The sequence below is a fragment of the Leptinotarsa decemlineata genome, unplaced genomic scaffold (genome assembly GCF_025532065.1).
Source record: "Leptinotarsa decemlineata unplaced genomic scaffold, Ldec_3_MD MMD2_tig00026354_RagTag_RagTag, whole genome shotgun sequence".
Classification (NCBI taxonomy): Eukaryota; Metazoa; Arthropoda; class Insecta; order Coleoptera; family Chrysomelidae; genus Leptinotarsa; species Leptinotarsa decemlineata.
The window spans coordinates 6,077,155-6,091,253 of record NW_027412702.1 but is presented as its reverse complement, the minus strand read 5'-3'; the positions used below and the strand labels follow the sequence as shown (position 1 = coordinate 6,091,253).

The window sequence follows — 14,099 nt, the reverse complement described above, 5'->3', positions numbered from 1 at the left end:
CACGTAACATATATTATTTAAATTATATTCATAGTGATGGTCAGAGAATAAATGTGGTGGTATGCTGTTCATTCAAACAAAACAATTAATTTTAACACTAGTAAGGAATCATCAGCTTTAGACCAAGTAGCATATGACAGGTGTATGAAGTTAGTTTGGAAAATTCAGAAAATTTAAATTCAATATTATCAAAGGATTGTCCATCAAATGACCATGGAAAAAGTTTGTTTGTCCACTTTTCCATTAATGATTAAATTCCATAAAAAAACTGTGCTAACTTTACACCAGACCAAATTTTTATAATACATCTAAATGAAAGTGATCCATCGTTAGTCCATGTTTCTACATAGAACATATTCGTTTGTCAACGTAACAGAAAAACTATCTGTAATCAAACATTTTGCCTTTTTTCATTTTCGATTTACACATTTCTGAGAATTTTCATTTCATTCTACATCGTTCTTCACCAATAACTAAAGCCTTTGCCAAACTATGAAAACGTTTTATAAATGGTTACTTGACAAGATGCTTTCGATTCTTCATCGTAAGTCCACGTTAGCCAATAGCCAGAAAAACACGTATCCGCGGTTTGCCTTTGTTTTTGACATGAATCTCGCAGTTAGGCATGGCTCCCTACGTGGTCATGTTGAATTCATTCCTACGAATTCTAGGTCTTCTAACTGAAACCACAAATGAGCGGTTGGCTCCTGTTGGTGACTCCGTCGATATATGTTATGTTCTATTTTTGGTAGCAAGGTGTTTGCATCTTTGCACTTGGTTGCACCGCACTGATTAGGACAATACTCAGAAACACGTGTTCGAGGTTTACCTTCCTTCTAGTCTATCTAATCTTTCTCTTTCTCTCTCTTTCTCTTTCTCTTTCTCTTTCTCTTTCTCTCTCTCTCTCCCTCTCTCTCTCTCTCTCTCTCCCTCTCTCTCTCTCTCCGAAATTCGGATTGACCACGTCTGAAGTTTTTAGTTGTTCGACGTTTCGGCTTCGGCTTTGAGATCATTTTCACAAACAGGAAAGTATGGCTACAGTGAGGTCTCAATCTACCACTCAGGTAGTGACACGCTTTGAGGGTTTTGTGACTTGACGCCGGGTCTCAATCAGGACTATCCTCGTTTGGGAAAGTGCGTTCAGATTTTAATATTCCAACTTAAGAACACTATTATTAATAACTCACAGTGTCACATTAGATTGTGACAATGTTATTTAAAACGAATGGTGGAAAATAAATTCAACTTAGGTGTCAATGTTTGATTTCGTATCACCGTCTGTAATGGTCACATTCCAAAATCAATGACATTTTTTACTAGTAATGAGTTAACGTTAGGGTATTGAAAATAGAGCCTGTTTGTTATCAGTAAAAGAGCTACACTTTCGAATTAACAACCTTGCGTACATTCTTAAGTACTCTATTTATTGCTGAAATATTAGCTTTGCAAAAATAACATATAGGACTGGAGGATCTGAGATCTTGGTCAAGAAAAAGATTGCAAAGGAAACAACGCTGGAGTCATCCATTATTTCTCAACTGTGCGACGAATGTTTGACACAAATAGCAGACTCAATTTTCAGAAATAACGATTAATTTTTTTCCACTCACTTGAATGTCATTAATTTATGAGAACTTTCATACATTCCACCTTCTTAATTGTGTCGAATTTCAATATATTTGATGGCTAATATTTTCTTACACAATTCAAATATTTTGAAAATGTTACTCTATTTTCCAGTAAAAACAAATTTATAAAGAAAAAAAGAATTGAAACTTTCTATGTTTTTTACCACTTTAATTTGTAACTAACGTTACTGCAATTTCGTCAAACTTATACATAATGCATAGATGCATTATACATTTTAATGAATAAGTTTGAAAATGTCCTTGTAGGACGAAACTGCAGTAACGTTAGTTACAAGTTAAAGACAGACACTTTCAATTCTCTTTTCTTCATTATGATTTCCTACCACGTAGTAACGGCTACATCCATCAATTTATTAAAAACAAATTACTTTAAAAATTACTTCACTTCCGAAACCTAGTTAACATTATCTAAAGGTTCACTGCCGAAGAATGAATTAACTGAGGATAAAGCTAGAATAATCAAGAAGTGACGTTTCCTGTTGCTTATGAGGAATGCTAAGTATTCGAAGAATATCAAGAAATATCGGAACGATTTGAAACGAAGGTATTTCTAGGACAGCCATTAGGACAAGTTAAATAATTAACCTAACACAAATGCAATCAAGCGTCCTCTCAGCTCGATCGAAGACTAAACTTTCAAATTAATTAAAGCAAAGTAGGTAACCCGGCAAAATAAACATCAGGTTTACTGAGCTTTATATATAGGTGTTTTAATCACAGGTAGAAAGTTTTAATTTGAAGTTAGTAATTTTCGAAGAGATTAATGGAACTAGATATACTTCTAAGCTGACTGTGAATTGGTTCACCACGTTCAAATTATATATCCACGTTTATTGGTATTCAGTGGTGATTAGAAATGATTATTACATCATGGATGTCTTGATGCTCCATGACTTAGTTTTTGTGACATATATATTTGGTTTCTGTTAAACAGGTGTTTCCCCACTGTATAGTACAGGGTTATTGATATAATTTGATAAAGGAATTGGGCTTTTAACCAATCTGTGATATCAACTTTTGGTACTGCGTTATTTTGAATACTAAGGAATACCTCGGTGGCTGTTTTCAATTAAGTTATTAGCGAGGTCGCAGACTTCTTTTAGAATATGGTGAAACTAGCTTCTTTCCACCAAATATCAAATTAATATACATATTATTATATTTATCTTTTTGTTTTCATGAAATTACTTGGTTATTCACATTTTGTCTTCAATCGAGGACCGCCTGCCCGGTACTGACGATGCCCAACAGGCTGAAACAGCTGTCTACCAGTGGCTCTTAATTTGAAATCAATATAGGAGTGATCAGAATAGTACTCATTCATCCATTTATGTTTTGATTTTCATAGATTTATTTTCCAGCAGCTTGACTGCATTAACCTTTCTCGATTTTATATAATATAATAAATAGAATTATCTATAAATTTTGAAAGATCAAGAGAATGTTTATATAATTCATTTAGCTATTTCTTGACGTGGTTTTAAAGAAGGAATATATCTGCGCCTATACCTATATAGCTGTGTCTGAACAGAAAACATTTCGCTATTTGACGTACTCGGTCAAACATTTTTGTATTTTGTATGTAATTTTACTACGTGCCAACTGCACACGTGGTGTTTTTTTTATTTTTGGAGTTTTAGGGTGTGATCTGAGGGAAATCTCTCCTATTTCGGGAATGGACAAGAGCAGATTATTTTTTCTGTTCAAATACATAACGTCAACTATTTCGGTTATTTAACATTAGCATATTTTTTGAGAGTCTTCATTTTTAAGACTTTTTTTATCGAATTGCAGTTAGTGGTTCATTCCTAAACCTAAACATTTATTTTTTATTCATTTTTAATAATCCTTTCTGGAGAATTCTGAAGTTCTCCAATCTTTATACAGGTCTATTCAAATTTGAGTTCAGACATGGGCATCTCGTATAAAGAGATAGAGAGCCGGTTAAACTTTATGGTGCTGACGAATTATACAAAAAAAATCGACTGTTGCTCAGTTCTGGAGATATACGGGAAAAACAAAACATTCCAAAATTGCATTTTTTTATGTATCTTTTTAATTTGCACAGATGAAGAAAATCCGTTTACACTTTGCCATTGAAACTTTTGATGTACTATCAGAATACATTCATAAAACTTTCATACAGGTTGTCATCAAACTTGGGGCATCCACAACTTCTGAACTATATTTACCGACCAGTACTTTTTGTATCAATATTTTTATTCATAATGTTCATATAATATCGTGATATTTATTTTTTCCGTTTGAGTGTATACGGAATTACTTGGTCGAGTTTTTTACGATTTCTTGTTGCTTTTAGTAGATTTTTCATACCTATTTGTTGTTATTCTGTTGTACTGAACATTTGAAAATATTTTTTTTCCAATATTCTCCAGAAATTCAGTAATTTGATGATCATCAAATGAATTTACATTTTTATTATCACGGTCCTGATAAAAAATCCAATAGAAGTAGTTCTTACTCTTTGATATTTCCAGTGAGATTTTCCGACTTCGTGATATGTCCAAAAACTGATTATTTTAATCAAAATCCTCATTCAAAGCTCTTATGAATTTCATGAGAGAAGTTGCGTAATCCAAAAACTAATAACAAAAGTTCAGAAAAGTACTTACTTAATTATCAATATACTGAAAAAATAAACTTCTGGGTATCGGTTTTTGTGAATGATATTCAAAATTTATCAGGTTTCTGTAAATGTATTTACAGAACGAAAATGAAGCAACACTAGACATTACTACATTGAAACCTACCATAGTATCATCAGCTTAACACGAATACTGTGTAGGGTCTCAATTGTCCTTTAAGGATAAGCAAGCTTTTGGTTATAAGTCAACATAAACATCTTCTCTTACGACACCTCTTCTACGGAATTGGTACAAATTCATTAATTGAACATCCAAGATCGACAACGATTCCAATGGTGGTCTGTCGAAGGTCAATGTCAATGTCAATTTATTTAATAATAATGAAACTGTTGGAAATATCCGCCCTATCTTTGAATTTGAATAAAACAAAGGGTGTGCGATAACATCGAAATTTTTTAATTCGTTCGAAAGACCTATTGATGCCATGTGTGGAATATAACATCGTTCAAATGTCCGTCGCAGCTCCTTTGGATGAAGCACATCTGAAACGTCCAATTTTCCATGACTCTAGGGCATAAATCAGGCTGAATTTGACCGATGGCATGGGTTATGTTGACTCCGAGGACCGCTGTGGTTTGTTACTTATTTGCATAGAACTGCGACTTGAGAAAACCCCACAAGAAAAAGTCTAACGGAGTCAAATCGCACCATCTTGGTGGCTAGTTCACATCACCTCCACGTGAGATGACCATGCCCTCAAATCGCGTAGCGCCGTCCTTTTACGGCCTGGCCACGGGGATCGGCGGTGCGTCGAAGCGACGGGTGAGGTGACCATTCGCGCGGCACCGTTTGCAGGCCACGAGCACTCACGTTCGCCGTCGCGACCAATAGTCTGACAGCGAAATGTCTTTATCGAAATAATCTCGATATTGCTTAGAAAGTGATAGTTTTTTGGTTCAAGACCTGATATTTGGAAGAGATTGTGGATGATTTGAATAAGAATCGGGGTTTAGATAGAGAATTCCACAAGAAGTACGAGAAATACAGATTCAATCCAGAAAAATATTTTGGGTATACCAGAATGGGTATTGAAACCTTCGATTATATTCTTATGAATATTCAATCATAATTGGAAAAAAAGTTAATGCGAATAGAAGTTTAAGTGCCGCTGAAAAATTAAGATATGTATTTACCTATCTGTACATCTGTATCTGTATAGTAGGGAGGGTGAGTGTAAGCCCTAGCACTTAGGCCACTTGTGACTCATTGTACATCCTCCCGAGGAGTTGTCCTCCTAGGTCATCGTCCATCCTGTCCTTTCCAGGAAGGTGGACAGGTCGCTGGGAGACATCTCCTTTATATCGGCAGGTATAGGCCAAGACTCGCCAAACACACACTCTCTTATTGACTCTTATTTATTTAGCTGATCATATTTTGGAGAATTACCTATATTATTCATCAGTATGAATAACTTTTTCGAAGAAAGTAATGGTCGCAAACGGATTTTTTATAACAAAATTTTTTTATAACAAAATTTATTTGGAATTATCTTTGCCCAAAATATTATCAGCTAATTAAATGTTACCCTATATATTAATATTTCACGAAATAAAAACACTTTCAGATAACTATGTTATTCATTGAAAAAATCTAAATTATATGACAATAATTTTTCGTACATCTAAAACAAGAAACAACTTTCAACTTATACATGACGGTAGAATGAATAATGAATTTCCAACTTTTTAATCGGTGTTCATTTTTCGCGGAGAAAACAACTAAACTCGTTTGATCACTGCACTATTCGCCGCGACTGCCGCTCGACTTCGTGGCTCGCGCCGTACTGATTCATGCCTTTGTTTAGTTCGCTCGCCGCGCCGCAAGTCGCCCACGCGGTTCGCTGGGTACATTTCGCCTGTGTGTTTATTTCAGTCGCTAGACGCTTTGCCGTTCGCACCGCGCGAATATTCGCATTGGCGAATGTCCCGTGGCCAAGCTGTTGAAACCACATGTCGTTTGTGTCCAGATCATCCAAAGCCAGAATAAGCTGGTAATCATCGACCTATTATGGTCGCCGTTGATAGTGATGACCTGGCGCCTGGCCAACGTTATTGTCAAATAAATATAGATCTATCTATAAGACGCCGCCAGCCCGATAATTCACACCAAACAGTGACTTTTTCGGAATGTATTAGACGCTCTTGGATCTCATGCGGATTGGTATCGTCCCAAATTCGACAATTTTGTTTGTTTATGCAACCATTCATCCAGATATGGGCCTCATTGCTGAAGACGATTTTTTTATGGAAATTAGGATCAGTTGCCAACTGCTCCAGAATCCATTCATACGCCGATGTCTATAGTCGTTTACCCCCAGTACCTAGTTGAATTTTGTACGGGTGCAGGCCTAAGTCACGATGCAAAATTCGGTCTGCGAATTGCCGAGTTCTTGGGTGCGACGCGAAATCGACTGCCTCGGATTCACTTGCTCCCTCTCACAGACAGCAGCTATGTTTTCGATAGATATTGCGTTTCATCGACGAACGGGTATTGGTCGATCGTTTACTAAATCAGTCGACTCAAATCCAACACATTGCGAATATTCCTCTCGGTAGGACGATAATGGCGACCGTAAAATGGGCGAAGCGCGCGGTACGTTGCCTAAACAGAACACCCATTTTGATGAAACAATTTTATTATTTGCATGTGTTGTTGTATACTATATCAGTCCATGGTGTTTTGGCAAAACAGACTGAATAAATGACAACATATTTGATAGGTGTACATTCGACAAGATGGCCGTTATCAATTGTCAAAGCTCGGAAGTCCCTCTGTTGGAAAACCCTAAGGATTTTCGAAACTCAATTTTTTTTGTTCATTTTCAAAACCAAAAGAGCTGAAGTCGAGTTTTTGGTATCAATCAATGGTAGGTACACGAGAATAGGCAACTTTGTGACAATTTAAACAATTTTCTATCTCTTATCGATTACGAGCTCACATTCATTAAGTCGAATTTGAATAGCACTGTATATTGATGAAGAAGAAGAAAGCCCTAAACAGTTTTTTTCACAGTGAAACGGTTCATTTCTAAACCTTAGTATGTAACTGGATAAGATATCAATTTTTTTCATTTCTAAATAGTATACAATATTTAACAAGTGATTCTTGTTGCCCCACAGAAGGGATGGGTGTCCCATACAACATACAAGTGTCGATAGATAGGGGTGTTATTATTATAAGTTCCGCATATAAGACCTATTCGTCTTGACATAACATTTCAAGAGGTATTTCCAAAGTTTTTCGAGAAAATACAATTTCCCCATGTTTCGACAGAACTATCAATATAAGTATTGTTAAACACCTCAAAATGTAATAAGCGATGATAAGATAAGAATGCAGGCATGTATCTGAGTAATTGAATTCGAATTAAACAGGTGAATAACCACAGGAAAAACAATTACCTTTTCAATAATAGCCATGACGTTTTACTAATGCCCTACAGTTGTGTTTCACAGAAATTACAAATGAAAACGTTAGCGGCGTATGGTTTACCTTTACGTTCGACCTCATAAACATATCATTTTCACAATTGAAATTCGCACGAATCACCGCAGGTGCCTATGCGTCATGGAATTTGTATATTTTGCAACGTTTCTGTTCGTTTAAAAGTGCACCGTTTGCGAGAAACATGAATAAACATGAAGGCAAAGTACCGGGCGATTTGTAAACGGTTGTCGATGAAAATGCTAAGATATTAAAAATTGTTATCTGAAATGAGATACACATATCGGAAAGGTCTAGGAATATTTTTATAAAGACTACATGTAATGAATACGTTGAACGAAAGTAATTTTTTGTGGTGGAAATCAAATATTTGATTGACCTTCTTTGGGATTTTTCACCGTCAACAATCTAAAGGAAATATTAAAATTATAATGGAGAACTTAATGCAGATGGCAGATGTAAAAAATGGCAAACTTTTTAGTTCATCCCATAAGTTACTGCGTGGTTTCAAAAGTTCTATTTATCAGTTCCTTGTCGTATTTGATAATTTTGCCCATAAAGAAAATATACTGATACTAATATTAAAGTTTCGTAGGCTAAAATCTGAATCCGTCTTCAGAATCTGCAAAATTTAGCCACCGAAACGCTAAATGCACACACCGATTTTGGACGGCCGATTTTATACCGGTCGTCCAAATTCCAATAGTGAACCACATGTGGGTACGGGATCTGACACACACGCCAACCGGTGATCGGCGTCGATCACCGGTAAGCATGTGTGCCAGGTCCAGTTGCCACATGTGGTTCACTATTGGAATTTGGACGACCGGTATAAAATCGGCCGTCCACAATCGGTGTGTGTGTGCATTTAGCGAAACGCTAACATAAGTATCTGTATAATTCCTTAGCTTTTTTTGATAGACAGAAATAAACATTTTTCTTTGTGACGATTTACGCATTACGAAAGTCCTCCATTAAAGTTTTTATATTTTTCAGATTTTGAAACGTGAAAAAACCCAAAAAAGGTCGATAGTGATAACACTTTTTCCAAACCAGATACTAACTTGCATCATCATCAGATGATACTAACCTGGTTTGCGAAACGTTCGCCTAGAGATAAGGTTTTTGTTCTGATGTGGAAAAACTAAATCGTAGGATTAATTTTACGCCAGAGGTTCCATTTCTACCTGTCAAATTATAGAGACTAACACAAATCAATTCAGACGGTTGTTCAAATTATGTTATTGATACAACTAAGTTTTTTTAAGGACAAAACACAAGCACTACAGGAAAATTATTGAGGCGCTCTAAGAGCGGTGCCTGTGCGAAAGTGGTTATTCACATTGGATTTGAATCGCTGGAGATTAAATCCATCCAACAGTGTTCCAAACTTTTGAGAAGCGGCTTTTGCAATTCCAGCAACACGATTGTGCCAAGATATATTGGCGTCCATTTTAACCCCCAACAAACTTATCGAAGCAGAAGGTGGAATTGGAAGGCCTCGTTTAGTTTTGACCTTTGAAGGTTTTCCTTCGTAAGGAAGCGACATCCAGATATGGATGTCATCGGGTAAAAGTGTGGAGACAATCTGGAAATGTGAAGCGTTCATGTCCAGAAATTCCGAGAGCTTTTTGACAGGCTCTGGACCACAAAAAAAGTTTTATCTTTGTTTCACGAGTACTAACCTTCGAGGCTGGACAGTACTTTTTTTTGTGACGTGACCCCCCACAACAAGTTATCTTATTTCTCTATTCATTAATTTTGAGAGGTTTTCCAGTCACTAGTCAGTAATAAACTTTAAATTTTTCAATTCTGCTTTGGTGAAATATAGAATTCTACATCAAGGAGAGTCTTTCAAGACAGTTTCTGTGACTCCTGGTGACTTTCGACGTTCCAACATAAATTTCGATAGAGTGGTATCTTTGTATGTAGTGCATATCGAATCCTGCTTCTTACATTACTCATTTACATAGTAGATAGTTCCCACAAAACTTTGATTTGACGTGTGCTCAAATCTGTTCCATTTTTGTCACTAAGCAAAGATGACCATTTAGTATCTGGTTTCAAACCCCGCACCCTTGCAAATACTCTAAGACATATCCAGGATATAAATTAAATTTTGGAACTTGTCCTAAGGTATATATTGGTCAAACTGGCCGAACTTTTGGAATTGCACCCAAGAACATCATATGAGCTATGTAAATGAGAAAACAAGTTCAACATATTCAAATTATCATTTAGAAGAAAATCATATCTTTTAACAAAAATTTTCAAATATTGCATATAGAAAATAAAGGTTTCAAGCTTAATCATTTGGAAGCTATGGAAATTAATAAATTTAAAAATTCAAACATTCTACTGAATGACCAATTGGATTTAAATAGATCACCACGTTAAGGTGTTGTTTATGAAATATCCAGGATGAACTTGCAATTCACTGTTGAACTAACATAATGCATCAATCTCGTGATGGAGAGTGGTGATTTGTCATATAACAAAGTAGATATTTTTTGAAACTTGGATAAACTTTGCTTCAAAAATTCAGTATCACTATTGATCGATCAAGTAGCAATTTGATTGTGAGATTTTCACTGAACAGCAATACTAAAACCGTGTTGCGGTTTTGTGAAAATTTGACAATGAGTTACTTGAATATTACTCCAAATAGGAGCAAAAATATTTTCACGAAGGGACTACTTTCTTTGCTACTTTCAACTTGCAGCACTGCATCATTATAGGCTCATTGCGTTTTTCCTTTTTCTTTTTTTCTTTTTCATGACATCCATTCCAAAAAGCATGTTGCCTGTATTATTTGTGAAGGACCTTTGGAACGCAATGGCATTTTGATGTGAAGGAAAACATATTTACGGAGTATCCGAAAACTCAGGGAGAAAAAAAAAAGAATATATTATCATTGGTTGAATGGAGAACCCAAGGTATTAAAATGGTGTATGATAATATCCACGGTAGGCAATAGGAACATCAGGAAGGGTTTAACTGCATCCTCGGGAAAGGGTTGTTATAACAACGCATATAGAGAAGTTCTGAAAGATTTGTTGAAGAGGACTCTCAACTTTTGTTTCTAAGCGAGGTGGAGATTACCACTAAGGCATGACGGTCAATGTCTTCGAATAATGGTTCTTGCAATTAATATTTTTGATTCCTAGAGATTTAGTCATTGGAAAGGACAATGCAAGCATAATTCTCGTTGAAAGAGAAACTGTCAACAAGAAGATGGCGCAGAAATGACATATTAAAATGTCTGTATTCAAAAAACAAAAACCTTTCAGATATGTCAATAAAAAGAAACTTCCAAAATACAAAAACCTCGATATCAACATAAGTTTGAAAATATGTAATCGATGACCTTACAGCGACTTCCCTCTTATCAATGTGAATTGAACGCGATAGAGCATTGTATAGAGTATGAGCATTGAGTATGTAAAAACTCAATACTTGAAGAAGCGTTAAAGCAATGCACTAAATATTTCTGGTAAAAATGTGTTCATCATGTGGTTAAGGAAGAAGAAACATATGGAAATTGTACTACATTTCTACCATTGAACTAATAATAATACAGTTAAATGACACTTATTTTAAAATACAAAAGTTAAGTACTTCTTCATATATATTGAGAATTATAACCTGTTTCATATTTTTCACTTTCTTTGAACATTTTCCAAACACAAATTTGTGACATAACATTTGCGACAAATTACTCGGCAAATAACCTACAAAATCATGTGAATGTAGGACTTACCTATACCTGTGTTGAGAAAAAATACCTATTCTCAATAAAAAATATGTAGGAATAAAGATAATTAATTCGAAGTAAGTATTCTGTTACTGTTCTGCATACATAATAATATTATGTATTCTTTTATTACAGCACCACTTTGAAAAAAAGCCACCAGCTTTCAAAAAATTTTTCGACAGCATGGGCTGAAAAAAAGAACAATGTGTATAAAATAATTGAGGGGTTTTGAACTGTCATATGACAAAATAAGTGTTTCAAAAACTGATAAAAAACAAAAATCGGTGAACTGGCGCAATGGTGGAATGATCAGCTCACCAGATATTTTGTCACGAGAATATATGTGGTTGAAGAAGATTGATTCTGTTACCCAGCTGCATTACGAACAGCCATGATAATCACTAGGCGACTATGAGACTTATCAACATAGCATACCCAGAACAGGAGACTAATGATCATAGTTGATGATTATGACACCCAAATAAAATAAGAATCAAAACAATTCTATGGAGTGAGTAGTACACCAAGGATTCATTGGGTAAATCCATGTTGAGAACCAATCTTTTGTTACTATTTGATAAAGCTTTCGGAAAAAGCGATACACATGTTATATGAAAAAATAAAGTTCAATCTACAGTTGAAAATATTTTTCTATATGGTAAGTGATCTCGTTAGTGATTTAATAAGAAAATTAGTTTCTTGAATTCCTTCACAAATGGCCCGTTTTGGACTCTACCTATATTTCAAATGAGCAATTAATTATCTTGATGAATACTTTTCGAACACTTTCATTGGGGACTACTTCCTTTTATATTTCTCTAATAAGAATTTGGCTAGATGAAACAATTCTCAGTAATAAATGATTATCCCATAGGTACTATTCGAAAGATCTATGTCGCAGATTAGGACACGTTATTGAACAACAGCATTTTTAGTTGTTTCTCTTTGAGATTGCCACCTGAGTATTTTATGATATCAATGTTTCTTGATGTTTTATGAAAACTGAAGCGATAAATTATACTCCACATAGAGCGAAACAGAATGAGTGTCACAATTTACAATCATATTACATAGTAAATTAACCAAATCAGAATAATTTACGAAAGTAGGTTGTATATAGCAGAATATCAACGTAGGCATAGAGAGAGATCTTTCAGACACGTTGTTAACTCACTGCATTTCACTCGAAGACATCGTCGTCAGAATCAAAATCACCGGTGTACTCTTTAATAAACCTCACTGTAATCCGAACATATCGACGCATAGGATTTACGTGATTTTCATCGATTAAAAAACACGCACATAAACAATAAACGTCAATAGACTGATGAAAACAAACGACAAACGCACGTCGTACGAACGACCACCTTGCAAGGCTCACTCGTTATTTCAAATTGTGCTATCAGCGAACGGCGTTCGAACAGTGGTGGGGGGCTTCACTGAAAGACGAGGTAGAATAACGTTCGATCAAGGACAGGGGCGTACCGTGTCTGCGGACACTGGAATATCATCTTTACGGTATGGGAACATGTGACTACGATTTTAGGATGAGATGAGTCATTCAATTCGAAGTGAAATCAAAAATGTAATGGTAATTTTCACCATTCTTGTGAAATATCAAATTTTTGTGATACAAAAAACTGAATATCATTTTTTTTCTTATCGTCATACCACCTCATTATCAAACTGGAGTGTTTATATATATGCCTCTCAACGTTTTGTCATATTAGACAGATTCTAAAACAATTTCAATAGTCACATCAACATTAAAGTTGAATTTCATTAGTTCGGACTTCCATTGTCTAATATAATATGAAATGATTTGAAATATCTAAAAGAACCAATACAAATGGAAAAATTAAAAAGAGTAGCTGAAAATAACAATTATATTAAGCAAAAAAACCTCAAAAGAAATTACAATTAAATAAAATACAAGTAAAAAATAGAACAATTAAATATTGTATTGGTTTCTTAGGGATTTGAAACCATTTTATATAAAAGACAATCGAAGTCCGAACTAATGAAATTCAATCACATTCAATCACCTTCAAACCAACATTGAAGTTACCGAATATACATACGTATTCTTGTCCGATGATCATGAATCTAAAGTCAAAATTTTGTTATCTGGCGTATTATTAGAAATACGTCCACTCAAAAGTCGAATCTGTTGAAAAATCGACTATATCAGGAACTCACTTCTGGTTATGAAAAGTCCTGAAAAGACACACTGTCCTTTAACCATTTTCAAATTATCAAACAACAAAACATTTTATTCAACCAAAATAACCATTTTTTGAAATGGTGTTCTGAACGCTTTTCAAGTTAGCAATTGTTAGCATTATCATAGAAGGTCAAAGTCACTAAATGAAAATTGTGTTATCATTTCTTTTTGAACGATAAAATGATGAAAAAATTAAAGACTATGCCGTCAAAACTGAGTTTTGAGGTGATTATTCATATGTTGTTTTGGACACGTAAAAATGTGTTTTGACAATCGCCCAGAATTTTCCGTAACATGTCTAATGACTGGGTTTATCGAAATTAATATTCAAGTTGAATAAGTTCACATCTCAAATGTTTTCT

The 14,099-nt window shown here is 34.9% G+C and overlaps 1 protein-coding gene across 5 annotated transcripts in view; it reads right to left on the bottom strand.

Moving 5' to 3' along the window:
* LOC111502138 (cytospin-A) overlaps positions 1–14,099 on the bottom strand; it is a 168,494-nt gene that overhangs the window by 54,936 nt on the left and 99,459 nt on the right. Inside the window, exon 1 of one of the 5 annotated variants that reach the window (XM_074184185.1) lies at positions 12,688–12,917. The exons of the other annotated variants lie outside the window; for them this stretch is intronic. The gene's annotated coding sequence lies outside the window, so the exon portion shown is untranslated. Of the gene's footprint in view, positions 1–12,687; positions 12,918–14,099 lie in introns of those variants that run through there. 5 annotated transcript variants of the gene reach the window in all.